Below are 6,000 nucleotides of genomic sequence, written 5' to 3' on the forward strand. Positions count from 1 at the left end.
GAACTGAGGGTGGAGGATATCCCAGTGGTGAGAGATTTCCCTGATGTATTTCCAGAGGATTTGCCGGGACTACCTCCTGATCGTGAGGTAGAGTTTGTTATTGATCTGGTTCCGGGGACAACACCGATTTCAAAGGCGCCGTATAGAATGGCACCGGCAGAGCTAAAAGAATTGAAAGAGCAGTTGTAGGAGCTGTTAGATAAGGGGTTCATTCGCCCCAGTGTGTCACCCTGGGGAGCACCAGTTTTGTTTGTGAGGAAGAAGGATGGCTCGATGAGATTGTGCATCGACTATCGAGAAATAAATAAAGTAACTATCAAGAATAAATACCCGCTCCCGCATATTGATGATTTGTTTGACCAGTTACAGGGGACACAGATCTTTTCGAAGATAGATTTACGCTCCGGGTACCATCAGGTAAAAGTCAGGGCGGAAGATGTTCTGAAGACGGCATTTAGAACACGGTATGGTCACTATGAATTTCTAGTTATGCCGTTTGGGTTGACGAATGCTCCTGCAGTGTTTATGGATCTTATGAACAGGGTTTTTCACCAGTATTTGGATCAGTTTGTGGTAGTATTTATTGATGATATACTGGTATATTCGAAGAGTGCAGAGGAGCATGAGGAGCATTTGAGTATAGTGTTGCAGGTGCTGCGAGAGAAGAAGCTATATGCAAAACTCAAGAAGTGTGAGTTCTAGCTGGAACAGGTTACCTTCCTTGGACACGTTGTATCCAAGGGTGGTATTTCTGTTGATCCGAGTAAGATTGAGGCGGTAGTTGACTGGGTACGACCAAAGAACGTGCATGAGATAAGGAGTTTCCTAGGATTGGCTGGGTACTACCGCAGGTTTGTTGAGGGCTTTTCTCGATTGTCAGGCCCGTTGACCAGATTGACTAGGAAAGGAGCGAAGTTTGAGTGGTCTGATGAATGTGAGCAGAGCTTCCAGGAGTTGAAGCAGCGACTCATCACTGCGCCTGTGTTGACGATTCCTTCAGGAGAAGAGGGGTTCGTAATTTACAGTGATGCGTCCCATAAAGGGCTCGGATGCGTGTTGATGCAGCGGGGGAGAGTGATAGCCTATGCCTCACGACAGTTGAAAGAATATGAGAAGAACTGCCCTACCCACGATCTGGAGTTGGCGGCGGTTGTTTACGCGTTGAAGATTTGGAGGCATTATCTATATGGGGGTAGGTGTGAGATATTTACTGACCATAAGAGTTTAAAGTATTTCTTCACGCAGAAGGAATTGAATATGAGGCAGAGGAGATGGTTGGAGCTAATAAAGGATTATGACTGCACTATTAGCTACCACCCGGGAAAGGCTAATGTGGTTGCTGATGCTTTGAGTCGGAAATCAGTGGAATCATCTGTATCTGCAATGGAGATTCAGCATCCGATTCAGATGGATTTGGAGAGGCTTGGTGTGGAGCTGGTAGAGGGCGATCACCAGGTGTTCATTGCTGACTTGGTTTTGCAGCCGACTCTACAGGAGAGGATTAAAGCAGCTTAGAGGAATGATGCAGAACTAGTAGAGCTTATGCGAAAGGTACAGGATGGTCAGGAACCAGAGTTCAGCATTTCAGATGATGGAGCTCTGAGGTTCCATACCAGGTTATGTGTTCCTGCCGATCCTGAGATCAAGAAGGTCATTCTAGAGGAAGCACATCAATCCCTATATACTGTACATCCGGGTAGCACTAAAATGTACAGGGATCTCCGAGATTCCTTCTGGTGGAGCAACATGAAGAGGGAGATAGCTCAGTTTGTGGGTCAGTGTTTGACGTGCCAGCAAGTGAAGGCTGAGCATCAGAGACCGGCGGGATCGTTGCAGCCACTCCACATTCCTGAGTGGAAGTGGGAGCATATAGCGATGGATTTCGTCTCAGGATTACCGCCAGCATTGCATGGACAGGACGCTATTTTGGGTAGTGTTGGATCGTTGACGAAGACTGCCCACTTTTTGCCGATTAGAGTTAGCTACTCCATGGACAGATTGGCTGAGTTATACATCCAAGAGATAGTTAGACTCCACGGCGTCCCAGTGTCCATAGTTTCAATAGAGACCCACGTTACATCTCGTTTTTGGAAGAGTCTGCAAGGGGCCATGGTTCTCATCGTTGTCGTTCAGCAGTAGCTTTTCATCCTCAGACAGGATGGAAGACAGAGGAGGACGATACGATTTTGGAGGATATGCTGCGACATGTGTGCTGGATTTTGGCGGTCGTTGGATGCAGTATTTGCCATTAGTTGAGTTTGCGTAGAACAACAGCTACCAGGCCATCATTGGGATGGCACCATATAAGGCCTGTATGGCAGGAGTTTGTCGATCCCCATTGTACTGGGATGCGGTTTGGTGAGAGACAGGTATTGGGGCCAAGCTGACACAGCAGACTCAGGATAAAGTCAGATCTCATAGACAGGATCAGGACAAGCGCAGAGCCGGCAGAAAAGTTATGCTGATACTCGTCGTCGAGAAATTGGAGTTTGACATAGGAGATCACGTGTTTTCCTGAAGGTCACCGCTGAGGGTGGTTTATGAGGTTCGGGAGGAAGGGTAATCTGAGCCCTAGGTATATTTGGACCATCGAGATTCTTGAGAAGGGTCCATGTTGCCTATCGTTTGGCATTCCACCGGTCCTATCTAGGATCCATGACGTATTCCACGTTTCTATGCTGAGGAAATACGTCCCAGACCTCTCCCATTGATAGAATATGACTCACTTGGAGTTGGGTGATACTTTAACTTATGAGGAAGTGCCAGTGCCGATTCTTGACTGGAAGGAACAGGAGCCTACGCACGAAGAAGATTCCACTGGTAAAAGTTCTGTGGCGCAACCATGCCTTGAGGAGGCTTCTTGGGAATAAGAATCAAATGCGCCAGAGATATCCGCACTATTCGGTGGAATTAGAGCGAGCCAGTCAAGTGAATGGAATGTGTTGTTTTTTTTTTATTTGCATATGTAACGTGAGATAGCCAGAGTTTTTAGTTTTGAAACGTGAATGGTTTTGAGCGATTTTGATAGTTGTAATCTCTCAGAGCCTCGTTTGTATCCAAGTATTCCTCCGCCATAAGTGAGGGTTTAATAAAAATAAGAAGTGTTTTCGCTAAGGAAGGGAAATAGAGGAATGGCAATTTCGAGGACGAAATTTTATAAGAGGGAGAATGTAAAATCCCAAAAAGATAATAAAGATTGCGGATGATTTCTCAAAAAAAAAAAAAATTTAAAAAATTAAATTAAAAATTATAAAAAAATATTATTAATTTAATCAGATTTTTAAAAGAAAAAGAAAAAAAAATAATTAAGTAAAATTTTTGTTATTTATTATAAAATATTTATTATTAATATTAAATTAAATATTATTATTATTATTATTATAATCAACCTGAACTCAAAGAAGCGTCAGGTGACTTCTCAATATGATTCACGCCCCCCCCACCTTTCTTCTTCCTCCATTCTGTTCTTTTCTTTTCTTTTCTTTTCTTTCTCTGTAACTCCCGAGCTCTCTCTCCTCTCTCCTCCCTTATCTCTCCTCCCTCTCTCCTCGATTTTTGCGAACGGATTTTTCGCCCGATTGAAAACCGAATATACCACTGGACTCCATTCGCTGCTGCCGTCATTTCTACTATAGCGGACGATGGTAGAGTCGTCGTCGGCATATTCCCTGGGGTAAGCCATTTCCCCTTTTTCTTTAATTTCTTGCAAAATATAAGCCCAATTGACGAACGGACACACCACTAGAAGCTAGGATGAATTCTCTACAATCTAGTGGGACTGAATTCTCGTGGGGGTTGTCGGGCAAAAATCCAAATTTGGGGGCGGCGATTATGTAATGGGCGTATTTTACTTATTAGGCATTATTTAGAAATGCTAAATTAAGCATCTGTTACTGAAATAGGATTTCTGAAATTTAGGGCTCGGGTGAGCGCCGCCGGTGTAAATTTTGGGACCCGTCAGGCAAATTTGAAAAATTAAGTAGGGATATTAAATAAGAGTTTAAATCTTAATTTGAGGTAGATGGAGCCCTAAGGAGGCTAGAATGAGTATTATTTTGAGAAAATAGATAATAAATATTTGGGGAAATGTAAATTGCAGGAATTAGATTTCGGTCGCCACGGGCTGAAATTTTGGGTTCTCATGAATTTCTCAATGTCGTAAGGGAATAAACGAAAGCATAATTTTTTCATACAAATATTAATTGATTGATTAGTAATTTATTTCGAAAGCATATGTTTATATTGTGTATTACGCATGAAATGTACGATTGGGAAAATACGCTATAATGATTAAAATGTATATTATGTATGAGATTTAAATAATTCACGTTTTTAGACTATGAAGTATGACTTGTAACAGTCATAATTTTTGGCATGATATTATTTTATGTGGAAATGTATTATGATGTGAAGATTTTAACGAACCAGCATGATTTCAGGCATTTATGAAATAGATTTAGTTGTATGGTTTTGACTTGTGTGATACTTAGATTTTCAGTATATATATACCTGAAACCTTTGGCGCGAGCCATATATTTATGTTCATCGGCACGAGGCCGTATTATGTTTTGGCGCGAGGCCATATATTTCAAGTTATCGGCACGAGGCGTATTATGTTATCGGCCGATGCCGTATTTATGTTTATTGGCGCGAGGCCACGTATTTATATTTTCGGCACGAGGCCGTATCGATGTTTTCCGGCCGAGGCGTAATGATGTTACGTATGATCATATGGGTATTATATGTTTTCACACAAACAGGATGTTAGTTTAGTTTCAGACCGGAGCTCGGGACCGGAGCTATGGGTTCTTTTTGGCAGCGAGGCCCTTATTTTGTTATTGCTACCGTCCCCAGGGGATGGGAGATGGATAGTCCGATGTGGCTTTCAGTAGAGTGTGGACGTCCACCTGTCCGTCCGGACCAGGTGTTGCGGGCTCATCATACTTACACATAATTTGATTTGGCAGTGGTCTGCCAGCCATTGTCGGGTCCCGCTTCGGCTTGCCAACCCGTCATGGGGTGGTAATACATGACACCATCTAGCTATTTCATCCTGGGTTTGTTTTCAGTACTACATTTTGTTTTTATAACGATGATTTTAATTATGATATGATTGGTTACAGATTGAAATATTATTTACGCAGTACTGATATGTTTATTTTTATAGAATTATTAAATGTACTGTATACGTACAATGCCTTAAATATTCTGTTGCCACACAGCTGTATTTAGATTTTTATTTTCCTTACTGAGAAGTGCTCACCCCCAATATATTACATTTTTTCAGGATCCCCTTAGAGACGCGGTTCAATGCCGCCGTGAGATTTAGTGAGATTACCCCTGAGGAGGGTACTAAATTTTGTACTAGGGTAGAATTATTTTGTGTTTGACCCTGATATATTTGGATGTATATGCAGGTGTCTAGTAGTACAGTATCATAAGTTTAGAAAGCGCTGGTATTATATTTTATGACTGGATGTTTGAGATTTTATGTGTACTGCTGCTAGGTTTTTCGCTGTGTATGACAGGTGTCCCCACTACCCACGGGTTCGGGTCGACCATTTTATTTATTATGTGATATTTTATGTTATGTAATTGAGGGACGTTACAAGAACAAATTCAAAACGCAGAGATCAAAGAACAAATTAGTTTATTCAAAGAAAAACTTGAAAAGGAAGTATGTTCGGATCTCCCAAATGCTTTTTGGGATAGAAAGAAACATTCTATCAAAATTTACCTATTTAAGAACGTTGTGGAATACAAATACCTACAAAAGCAAGACCACTAGCAATGAAATAGAGAACTACTTGAGTATTTAAAAAAAGAAAATTCAAGAATTACTCAATCAAAACTGATTAGAGCAAAGCAATCTCCTGGAGTTTGGTCACTTCTACGTTAGAATCAGTTGACATAGAAAGAGGAGCCTCAAGACTGTTATTAATTATAAAACCTTTAATCAAGCTTTACAATGGATTAGGTATCCAATTACCTAACAAAGAG

This window comes from Malania oleifera, chromosome 10 (assembly GCF_029873635.1).
Source record: "Malania oleifera isolate guangnan ecotype guangnan chromosome 10, ASM2987363v1, whole genome shotgun sequence".
In the NCBI taxonomy this organism is placed as follows: domain Eukaryota; kingdom Viridiplantae; phylum Streptophyta; class Magnoliopsida; order Santalales; family Ximeniaceae; genus Malania; species Malania oleifera.